Genomic DNA, 12814 nt, shown 5'->3' on the forward strand with positions numbered 1-12814 from the left:
TTTTCTATTCTCAAAACAATGTTTGTGAGCGATGTTTATGAGCACCGTTCCAACTTGCTTTGAAGGTTTCTTGTGTGAAGAGTGGATTGGAAGGAAACAAGATATATGGACACTAGTTAGGACCTAATCGCAACAGACAGGCAAGTTCAGTATTAGGAAGTTGAGGAAGAGCTGGCTGACAGATTCCAAAGAAATTCAGGAGATGAACTGAAGCGGGCTTAATGGGGTAGGAGATGGAGGAAAGGAAGGTCTTAGGGAATTCAAGGGTTTACTGCACACATGAGCAAAGTCTCAAAATTAATCATTTGAACGTACAGAGGCGGATCTCCCAAATGACACCGGTTAGGAAGCAACGGTACGCCCTTTAGAATTCCTAGAGACAACACAAATCAACTGTTTCGATGGAAAATTCGGCGGGACTCTTGATTTCCATGGGAATACAGAGAAAAGAGACACTGATCTGGCTTGCAGGTATATTTAGGAAGTTGTTAGCCGGACATCACCTACTAGTATCATGTAAGTAGGCCGTCCGAAGTAGGAAGCTTAGGGGAAAAACCTGGAGGAAAACTTAAAAGCTGAAGCCACACCTCTACACTACACCACCTTTCACAATTTCTTCTCAGATAAGCATCATCCCCATCAGTGAAGAAACTCGTACCTCATAATAGGAAAAACAGGCCTAAAGATTCAATGTGTGTCTTGGGGGGTCCCATCTATGCGATATCTTCCTGGGACCAGAAAAGGCCCCAGGAAGATCAATCTCTGCACCCCTGAAAGCTTACCACCAAGGAAAATGACTAGGTCCATAGATTTCCTCCCTCAAACCAGCTTACCTCACACATAGATCATTAGCAACTCCGCCCTTACTCACATTATCACAGTCACAAGAGTGGTTAGGGAGAAAAGCACTGACCAGGGGAACTAAAACAGAGGCAATCCAGGCCAAGCTGGGCTGGTGGCAGATATCTGCTCCTTACGCTCGGGTGCATAATGCGACTCACCACAGTGCCTTTTTCATAGACCCTTTTGAACGTTTCTCCACAGAATCCAACAGCTCAAGTTAGCTCATGACGCTTCAAGGTCAACAGTCGTCAAGAGAAAAACATGCAATATGTCTTACAATGTTGGATTCCTTACAAACAGGACAAGGAGATAACCATGTAGACAAAACCAGAGCATTTGAAAACATCTGTATTCTACAAACACACCAGTGAATGCTATAAATAAGGTACTATGACATAAAACAAAATGAAAACTAGATGTGAGACTGTTCTCTTCAGTGTACAGACTTCATGGCAGTTGCTGCACACTATCTAGCTACTTAGATCTTTAACTCTCTGTTCTGTTAATACCAAATGAGGCCCAAGTGTGTCAACCTGTTTCCCACAGAAACCAAAAAGTCTACATGCATCTCTTTTCTCCTGTGCCCTTTTCACCTTACCTGCTCCCAATTCTCCACCAACGTCCTCCTCTTTCTCTAATTATTCTCCTCTTCATTTTGCTTGGCCTTGCCCCCAAGCATGCAAGACAGAGAGTCCTAGAGGTCCAAGATTCTAGAGTGGCTGTTTGCAAGGCGGAGGAGATTACAGTAACTGCCACACTGTATATACTTCTGTGCAAAGAAAAAGGGACAGTGTTCAGAATGTCTCTCACATATAACAAGAGCTGGAGATGGCAGGATACCTGTGTGGCCCAAGGAACTAGAGCTAGCAAATTACGGGCCAAACAATTGCAACCAAAGGCTGGAAGAGGAAAGGTCTGCAACCAGCTCTGTCTCCTAGCTCTCTGGTATTTGCTGCCAACGGGCAGAGTCTATTTCGTGAGGCATCAAGCACTGAAAAGAAGACTCCTGCTGCTGGAAGTTGACAGGAAGTAACGTCCAATGCAAGATCAAGGCTTGTCCTCGAAGCAATGCCCATAATGGAAGAAAAAAAAACAAGAGAAAGCGGAAGAGAAATGTTAAGTCGCAAGTCCAACCTGGCCCCCAGCCTAGCCCAGCCCAAGGAAGGTAGGAGTCAAGGAGAAGAAACTAAAAGAGAAGAGCCTTGGACCACAACATTCTCCACAAGGTACACTCAAGAAACTTCACCCTACTCTTGAACCAAGTTACAAAGAGAGCTTCTTAATCCCTACTTTGGCTCCTTAAAAGCTGCTATCAGTTCACTCATTAGACACATATGATTTCAGAACAACTGTAATAGTTCAAACTAGATGGCTCTTTCCTTCCTAAGGATTATTAATTAAATAAGATCTATATAGCTCTAAGTATACGATACATAAAATAGAATACTCTGTAGAATGTAAGTAACTCTTAGTTCAGTGTATTAATGAACGTCTGTAAGAAATGTTGCAATGATTTCCCTAATGGAAGAGCCTGGGGGAGGTAAATCTGTCTTCTAGGATTTCCTCCCCAGAGCTCAGAAACTCAGGTGTTGTTTTAGCTCTCCTACACTCTCTTCACCCAAGCCCGCCTTCCTGTTGGGGATCGGACCTCCCTATTGGCTCTCTCATACCTTTCAACTGCCTGCTTTGTGACATCACTCTCCTACCAAACCTACTACCACTTGGTAGAGTCTTGGGGTTTCCGTGGAGCTGTTTGGACCAGTAACCAGTGACCTCTGTACTGGACACGTGCGCCGTTCAGCTGCAGCCACTCAGACATCCTCTAGTGTTGTCTCCTCATCCCTTGTACCTGCAGTGGATGCTTCCTCTTCTCTGACCATGTCAGGTAAGAAAAGAAACTTTGGAAAGTTTTGCGTTCGATTTCTTTTGCCCCTAAATTGAGTAGGAGATTCAAAATAGCATGGAATAATGAGGGAAAGTATTGAACTACAAGTCTGGAGACCTAATTTCACTTTTGACTTTGACGTTTACTATCTGTGTGACTTTGGACAAATCACTGGCTGTCTCACAAAGCCTGTTGCTTTCCTTAACTGTTACGTTAGGATACCACATTGGGTTGATCACTCTGATCCCCTTCTTTTCCAGTATTGAGCCTTAAAGGCTACCCATGTAGAAAACGAAATCAGACACTTCTCAAGAGTGTTTCAACAGAAACATAGAAAAGCCAGGGGACATAGAAAACTAGCAATATATACCAAGATGTTTCATCTCTAATGGTCTCCCTCCACTAGGATTTCGACTAGTTGAAAAGAGAGAATAGGGAGAGAGGATGGAGAGTACTGGGCTCTACAGGGAGGCACAGAGTCGAGCGTAAGGAAGTTTAGGATGGTTTTCATTAGCACAGGCCAACAGGCACCAAGAGATGGGAGAAAATGTAAGAATGAAGAGGGAAAGCATAGAGGAGCTCTCAAGAAAAACGGAGTTTGCAATGGAATGCTGATGGGAACCAAAGATTTTCAATTAAAGCAGAAACAGCACAGAGGGAAACCTGCTCAGAGCAGGGCAAAACCAAGTTGATGGTAGCAAACCCTTACATTAACAGACTAAGAAGGAAAGTAAGGCCAGAACAGGGGATCACCAGGAAAGGCAGCTTATCAGAAAAGTCATACTCCGTTTTCTTTCTTTTATTGCCTCTCTGAATACAGTTGGCCACTTGACAGTTTTGAATATAAACGTTTTAGAAATACGTTTTAGAAATGATGCCTCCTATAAACAAGCAACCACAGTGGTTATCTAGGGGGCTGCTTTTCAGTGTTTTATTCTTTCTAATTTTTAAACTAGGTAGACATTTCGCCAATTCAACATTTTAAGTGATATCTTCTAAATTGAATCAGAAGGACTATTTTCCTTTGTGTGATATGTAGGTTCTAAGGCAAGGCTGCTTTTCATTTTTACAGTTATTTCCTTCCTAACACAGAGAGCACATTGATCAACAGCCATCGTTCGCTTGTAGATCTTAGCTACCGAAGAAGAAGAAGAAGAAGAAAAAGTCAAGCCCCACATCTCTAATTCCCCCCCACTTAGGGAATTCCCTGGCGGTCCAGTGCTTAGGACTCGGTGCTTTCACGGCCAGGGCCACGCGGCGCGGCCAAAGAAACAAAACAAACAAACATCCACGTTTATCGAAAACCATATTGTGGAGTCCTGTGGATTTTCTTACATTTGAAAATCTTTTTTAATGGGATTCTAGGCATGATGGTTTTTTGAGGTTTTGGGATGCCATCTTCTTGGATGCTGAAGATGATTCTAATCTAAGTTCTAGGATAAATCCAAAAACCTTCCTGATACATTTTAAGCTTCCTTTCTGCTTATTATATAAGCTATATTCATTGAAATATATATTTCTCCTAGGCTTAATACCTCTTACTTGCTGGGTAAAAATATGAAGGAGCACAATAATGAAACTCTTTTACACTTATTATTTTGCCGTCTGCTTCGTACCGGTTTTCATTGAAATACTTGTCTATGTGTGTTGTGGCTACCTATACATGCACATTTATTGCATTCTGTTGCTTGTTATGCATTTTTTACTGACATACCTTCTCTGTCTGTATGCATTGGCTAGGAATTCATTCACCTCTATCACCTCCATCGTGTTTTCTGGTTAATAGTATTCACTAAAATAGAGTGGGCAAAATTCACTTTCATAATGTTGCATGGATGGTACAGAATGCCATTTGTTAGTAAATTCATTAGGCTTCGATACTTGCCACATACCCCAGTTTTCATTAATATCTATGGATTTCTTTTTCGTTAACGTAATATGCTTGTCATGATTTTTCTTTGTCTTTCTAGAACTTATTGTATCTTCCTCCATATAAACCATACGCAATAGATCAGCTTATTCATCTATTAATTATTACTGCTATTATTATTGGTGGTGGTGTTATAACCACTTTATAGATGAGTAATCTGAAGGAATCAGATAACTTTTCCCTTTCCAAAAGCACTTAAGAAATCCACTTTCGGGTAATCATTTTGAGGTAGGATGAGAAACCAGGCTTGAAGAGGGCAAAAATGACTCTTTCAATTCACCAGTTGGACTGAGCTGTACGTCACCTCTAGGTAATAGCGTGGGAACTGCACAAGCAAAGGGAGACACTGAAGACGACAATGGTAATAGCCGTACTGTTTTCTAATGGACAAAAAAAATGCCTATATTATAAGTTCTGTTTCTCCTGCTTTCTGGCAGTATCATGCTCAGAGTGGAGTCCTGGCAAGGAAGTCAGGATACTTAGGTTCTGAAACCTGGTAATGATACTAACATAATGAGAGAACTTGAACAAGTCAACCCGACCTCTCTGAGCCTCAGTTTCCTTACTCACGAAATGAGACTGAGAACATCGAAGTTCTCTAAGGGCCTCCTAGTTCTAAAATGCTTCCAGTCTAGGAAATAGCATAGAAGTCAATACGAGTGCAGGCTGAAGGGAAAGACAGGGCAGGGAGAAGGTTGCTTCCAGCCTAGAGAACAATCTCTGAACCACACCACTTGGCTCTTCTGCCCGTCTGTGCCCAAGATTGGGAGCACAGGCAGTTAATAGAGAAGAGTGGAAAACTGCTCAGTCCTTACAGCCATCATTAACTGTCTGATTTTGGGTTTCTCAGGAAGTAGTGATAGTAGAGGTGTCCTGATAGCAAGAACCTTCAGATGATGCCGTTCCTCAAACGTAGTGAGAATTTCTCAACCTCCCTGAGTTTGTCATGACCCTCTTGTTCTTACAGAAAATTTCCAACATCCATCTCTACGTGGAACTCTAAATTCTCTGCAGCATTCTCCTCCTGTGGTGAGCAATGCAACTTCCCTAACACGAAGTGTCTGCAACTTCTCCAGAGTCTCTGCCCCTGCCGTCAGTTCGGCATCGGCTACTGGTACCCCTTTCCAGACACTCATGGGTAGTGCCTACCTTTACCAACATTCTAGCACGACTATGTTATCTGGAGTTACGGACCACAGCCAGATCTCCACTTCAGTTGCTTCCTATCCAGGTGTTCTTGAGTGGGACATCACAGCAAGCACTGAAAAGAATTCTTCTTCACTCGGAGACTTTACTCTGGCACTCACTGACCGCCACACAGCTGCCTCCTCCATGTTTCTGGCAGCCCAGTATGATAAAACTTCAGACGCCAAGAACATGGTCCCTCTACATCCATCGCTTTCTGCCAGCCTTGCTCAGGGAACACCATCTCAGATTCCAAATCAGGGGCAGAGCCGCCTGTCACTTCCCTGCCAGGAAGGAAGCCAGGTATATTACTATAACCAAGGCACACTGGGGTCTTTACTGTATGGAGAACTTGGCTCCTGCCCGCAATCCTACGGCTCGGCGTCATACACAGGAAGTCGGGCCTCTGGGCAACCAGAAATGGGAATGGGACTGAAGGAGATTCAGCCCACAAATATCCGACCACCAGCTTCCACCTCTGCAGTCTGCCACCCTGTGCCTGCTCAACGCATCACAGAAACAAGTTTTCAAGGTGAGTATAACAAACGCCAGAGAAAGTTGAAGAATGAGGTCGGCATTCAAAAATGGGGTCAAATCGACAGCTGGGAAGGGGTGTAGAGGCAGGTAGAATTTAGATCCTGAGCCTTTAATAACCACTACCTTCGCTCAGTGCCCTCTGTTTTTAGACTCTACATGAGAACACCTAGGGCTTCCCTGGTGGCGCCGTGGTTAAGAATCCGCCTGCCAATGCAATGCGGGGGACACGGGTTCGAGCCCTGGTCTGCGAAGATCCCACATGCCGTGCAGCAACTAAGCGCATGTGCCACAACGACGGAGCCTGCATTCTAGAGCCCGTGAGCCTCAGCTACCGAAGCCCACGTGCCTACAGCCCATGCTCCGCAACAAGAGAAGCCACCGCGATGAGAAGCCCGCACACCGCAACCAAGAGTAGCCCCCGCTAGCCGCCAACTAGAGAAAGCCCGTGCACAGCAATGAGAGACCCAGTGCAGCCAAAAAAATAAATACGCAGAATAAATAAGTTCAAACAGTAAATAAATACATAAACATAAATTACAAAAAGAAGAACACCTAATGCAGGTGGGAAGGTGGGAGGGCCACTGTAGAGGTCATCTATGCTACATGTACAAGAACCCCGAGAGCACACCAATCGGTACCACACTTTTCACTGCTGTAGCCGATCGTTCCCCCTGTACTGCCACACTGTAGCACTCCCTTCCCTCATCTACTGCTATAGTCTCTTTGGAAGGTGTTTCAGAACTCTTGTTATGAGAGTGCCAGTTGAACTGTCCTCACTTCCTTCATTTATACCAGGATTGAAGACCTTGTGGTCCGAGATCCTGTCCAGAGAGCAAGCAGGCTAAGACTCTGTCTTTGCTGATGTATTTCATCAGAAAGGGCTCTACCCCCTCTCCTAGTTCATGGTGTGACGTGTTCTTGGCCTCTCGGGAGAGTGGGGAGAATGGAAAGGACCCTATATGAGAATATGCTAGGCTTTGTAAAACATTTCAGGTTTTTAAAAATAAGACTCATTTTGTATTGGACTTATAACAGTCCTATGAAATACAAAGCGAGCCGAGAATCAGTGACAGGAAAGGCTCACCAGTAAGAATTACAACAGTCACCGCTTACCTCGTAGCATAGGGCACTGTCCATGATCCTTAAGAAGAGTTAGTAGAAATGCCTTGCCCATCTTGCCCCTGAACCCCTTGAAAGGTACATGACTGCTGTGTTGGTGTTTAGGGGGAGCATCTCACTTACCAGGGACTGACTTCTCCCTTGATCCCTTTGTAGGGATGGAGACCTCCCCCCTGGTGATGAAAAATTCCCTGGGATTGCAACCTCCAAGCCAGACGTTTTGTGTGACACAAAGTCAAGAACTCCCCAAGTCCTGCAGTAGCAGAAACAGCCACATACTTGAGAGTAACCCACCATCTGAACTTGGGGACATTTCAGTGACAGCTCCAGTCCAGAGTGCCAGGCGTCTCCTGGCCCTGCCTCCAGCTCCAAGCCAGGGACAAATAGAGAGTAAGCACGTGGATGATATCAAAACCAAGCTTTCAAAGCCTCTGGATGCCTACCAGATCCCAACAGAGAACCAAGATCCTCCACTACTCCCTTTAGGAATCCCTGATATTCACCAGCCGCTGGCCTGCACCGATCCCCTCAGCCAAGAGGAGCAGCCTGGTTCTGAAAATGCTGATCTGGGAGAGAACAGCCGGAGTCGTCAGGACCTAGGGACACTTGAAAATGGGACTGAACCTAGCAGTGGTCTTGCAGACATTACTACACTGGCGGAGGATATTCACCTTCCCCAGCTCTTTAATCCTTTGAAAGAGCTTGATCAATCCCAAGGTCCCAACGTGATCAAAGCTAAAGACACCAGAGCCATTAAGGTGAATCAGGTGCAGGAAAAGCCAAGTGTCATAAAGGTTCCCTCTGATCAACCCAGGAAGAACAAACAGAAAGCCTCTGAGCCTATCAGTGGCGCTCCCAAGGCCAAAATCCAGCCAAAGAAACCAGAGTGCCTGTTAGGGGGAGAAGTGGTTACCTGCCACGCTGCAGTCAGTGACAGGGCTCCTGTGAACACGGCCAAGCACTCTCAAGGCAAACCTCAGAAAGCTGCATCCAGAAAGATCAGCAAAACTAAGAGCCACGGGCAGGAAAAGACCAAAAGGACCAGAGGGAGAAACAAGGCTGAAGAGAACAAGCAGTCAGGGAACAAAGTCAAGGCAGAAGAGAAGCCAGCAATCCCCCACACGAAGCGAAAGGAACACCAAACTGAGCTTCTCCAACAGAGCTTTCAAAAGCCTCGAACCTCCCTTGGCGTGCGCATGCTGGAGTCTGTGAAGGTTCTTCATGCGCTGGGGAAGAAGAATGAGACGAAAACTGGGCTCTCTTCCTGTCGGCTCTTGGGAAAGTCAAGCAACCCCAAAGACCCCCAGCCACCCCCAGCTATCCAGCCATGGCGGCATACCCCACGTGAGGGGAAGGGTCCTGAGAAAACGCAAGTCCAAGCCCAGAAACCAGACAGCAGTGCTGAAACAGAGTGTCCATCTCCAGCCCAGTATGAGCGGCCTCCTCCTGGGAAGGTCAAGTTGATACCTCTGCCTTTTTCTGCCTGGGACAAGCCTCAAGCTCGACCCGCTCCTCGGAGGCCACAGTCTCTGGCCTCACATCGGCCTGCTGGGGCTTACCGTGCCCAGCCTGGTTCTACTGACTCAGCTCAACCTGCTGCAGTCAATTCATCCCAGCCAGCTCCTGCCTCTTTGCCAGGCCCCGCCAAACCAGCTCAGCCAACTGTGACCAACCCAACCCAACCGGCTTGGACCAACCACACCCAGCCTCGTGTCCCTCAGTCTGCTGCTCCTAGGCCTGCACCCTCCAAAACTTCATCTGGCCCTCCTCTCCAGCGGGAGCCTGTTCCCCCTGCTGTGAATAAGCGCCAGGCCCCACCCAAGCTCCAAACCCAATTTCTACTCCAAGACTTCAGCAAGCAACGAGTTCCATGGAGGGAACCCAACGTGCCTGAGCCAGTCATGTCAAAGCCCATCGAACAAGAGCAGAGGCCAGAGCGAGAGGCCATGAAGAGGCGGGCTCAACAACAACGGGAGAATGCTGCCAGATACACCTCTTCGGGCAAGCTGCAATTTTTCACCGAGAGGGAAAACGAAATGGAAATTGCCGACTACTACGGATACGTCAAGTGAGAGCTGCTAGGATTCTTGGTGCCACCTTGGCTACCAGCTGTTCTTCCATACACAGGTAAGACAGGTATAGAACTGAATAAGTAAATGGAATACAATTAATAGACGAGTAACAAACCTTTCGAATTTTCAGATGCTGCTAACTGGGGCGTGAGAAAGGAAGGACTGAAAGTTGGATGGGAGAATGAAGGAAAGGGGTAAAAACTGAGCAAAGAGGAAGGAACTTGGCCCAGGGCTAGGAAGGCCAAAAGAGACGTATGGATTTAGGAAAGGAAGCAGGAGTGAGGATGAAATGGCAGAAGTAAAAAGCAGGGTCAGAGGTCTGGGTTGAAAGAACACAATTGGAGTAGAGTTGAAGGTGACAGAAGAGGAGTCTAGGTTTACTAGGAGAAATAGAAAAAGTCTCTCGGGGACGCTGGCCTTAAGTCTCACAACCACCAGATAGGTATTTCAGAAAACAAGAGGTTCAGGACACATCTCTGAAAGGTCTGAGTCGCCTTATTCAGGTGTGACTGTAGTGGGGGAATAGGGAAATCTACCAGAGAAGTGGCTAGGGCTCAGAGTTATCCTAGGGGCAGCTGACGACAGGGGCAGAGCCAAGGGAACTGCTGGATCAGGAGGCCCACGAACAAATCAGGGGCATAGCCGCCTGTCACTTCCCTGCCAGGAAGGAAGCCAGGTATATTACTATAACCAAGGCACACTGGGGTCTTTACTGTATGGAGAACTTGGCTCCTGCCCGCAATCCTACGGCTCTGCGTCACACACAGGAAGTAGGGCCTCTGGGCAACCAGAAATGGGAATGGGACTGAAGGAGATTCAGCCCACAAATATCCGACCACCAGCTTCCACCTCTGCAATCTGCCACCCTGTGTCTGCTCAACGCATCACAGAAACAAGTTTTCAAGGTGAGTATACAGACGGCAGAGAAAAGTTGAACAATGAGGTCAGCATTCAAAAATGGGGTCAAATCGACAGCTGGGAAGGGGTGTAGAGACAGGTAGAATTTAGATCCTGAGCCTTTAATAACCACTACCTTCTCTCAGTGCTCTCTGTTTTTAGACTCTATATGAGAACACCTAGGGCTTCCCTGGTGGCGCCTGCCAATGCAGGGGACACGGGTTCGAGCCCTGGTCTGCGAAGATCCCACATGCCGTGCAGCAACTAAGCGCATGTGCCACAACGACGGAGCCTGCATTCTAGAGCCCGTGAGCCTCAACTACCGAAGCCCACGTGCCTACAGCCCATGCTCCGCAACAAGAGAAGCCACCGCGATGAGATGCCCGCACACCGCAACCAAGAGTAGCCCCCGCTAGCCGCCAACTAGAGAAAGCCCGTGCACAGCAATGAGAGACCCAGTGCGGCCAAAAAAATAAATACGTAGAATAAATAAGTTCAAACAGTAAATAAATACATAAACATAAATTACAAAAAAAAAGAACACCTAATGCAGGTGGGAAGGTGGGAGGGCCACTGTAGAGGTCATCTATGCTACATGTACAAGAACCCCGAGAGCACACCAATCGGTACCACACTTTTCACTGCTGTAGCCGATCATTCCCCCGGTACTGCCACACTGTAGCACTCCCTTCCCTCATCTACTGCTATAGTCTCTTTGGAAGGTGTTTCAGAACTCTTGTTATGAGAGTGCCAGTTGAACTGTCCTCACTTCCTTCATTTACACCAGGAGTGAAGACCTTGTGGTCCGAGATCCTGTCCAGAGAGCAAGCAGGCTAAGACTCTGTCTTTGTTGATGTATTTCATCAGAAAGGGCTCTACCCCCTCTCCTAGTTCATGGTGTGAAGTGTTCTTGGCCTCTCGGGAAAGTGGGGAGAATGGAAAGGACCCTATATGAGAATGCTAGGCTCTGTAAAACATTTCAGGTTTTTAAAAATAAGACTCATTTTGTATTGGACTGACAACAGTCCTATGAAATACAAAGAAAGCCGAGAATCAGTGACAGGAAAGGATCACCAGTAAGAACTACAACAGTCACCGCTTACCTCGTAGCACAGGGCACTGTCCGTGATCCTTAAGAAGAGTTAGTAGAAATGCCTTGCCCATCTTGCCCCTGAACCCCTTGAAAGGTACACGACTGCTGTGTTGGTGTTTAGCGGGAGCATCTCACTTACCAGGGACTGACTTCTCCCTTGATTCCTCTGTAGTGATGGAGACTTCCCCGCTGATGAAAAATTCCCTGGGATTGCAACCTCCAAGCCAGACAGCTTTCCTATGGAATGACAGAGAACTTGTCAAGGTGAAACACCAGTCTGCGGGAGAAAGGGAAGAAGAGAATGATGGAAATCGTTTCTGGGAAACTATTTTTACATTATGTGTTGTTTGTTCCCGGTAAATAAACTGAAATCTTCTTAACAGTAAAACAAAATCGAAACCACTAAAGCCAATAATACAGGAGTATAACGTTCGAAAAAAATTTCTTTGGCTGCGCAGCATGTGGGATCTTAGCTCCCCAACCAGGGATTGAACCCACGCCTGCTGCATTGCAAGCGCAGAGTCTTCACCACGGGACCACCGGGGAAGTCCCAGGACTATCACTTTTAAAGGAGAAGGTACAAACCCCTCGGTTCTATGAACTGGAGATTTTTAGTAAGAAGTCAATATATTTGTTGTTAGGCACATTTTATGTTAGGCTGTCTCCCTGCACAGGATGCAGGCGCCTTGAGAATGGAAGTCATATCCCTCTATAGTACGTCCCTCTTCTTTCTGCTTTGCAGTTTGCTGCTCCACTTGTTCAACCCCACCTAGTAATAACCTATACTTCCCTTGTTCCTGTTTTCCCATCTGGAAAACAGACAAAAGGCCACCAAACAACGCAAAGGTCTCAACAAATAAGGGATATCCAAAACCAGAGATGGCCAGAACTTCTGTACCCCTGATGAAATAGTCCTCATACAAAACCTGATAATCAAATTCCTTAATGCTAGGAATCACAGTGAAAAATAGTATCTGAACTGACTTCTGTCAGATGAGTGAGAACTAAGGTTAATTCAGTGTATCTGAAGCATAGAAAGTGAGGGCAAAAGTGGCACAAGATGGGACTAGAGAAGCAGAGAGGATTCTAGACCACGCAGAGTCTTAAAGGCCAACAGTGTGTTTTCTATTCTCAAAACAATGTTTGTGAGCGATGTTTATGAGCAACGTTCCAACTTGCTTTGAAGGTTTCTTGTGTGAAGAGTGGATTGGAAGGAAACAAGATATATGGACACTAGTTAGGACCTAATCGCA

Source organism: Balaenoptera ricei, chromosome 13 (genome assembly GCF_028023285.1).
Source record: "Balaenoptera ricei isolate mBalRic1 chromosome 13, mBalRic1.hap2, whole genome shotgun sequence".
In the NCBI taxonomy this organism is placed as follows: Eukaryota; Metazoa; Chordata; class Mammalia; order Artiodactyla; family Balaenopteridae; genus Balaenoptera; species Balaenoptera ricei.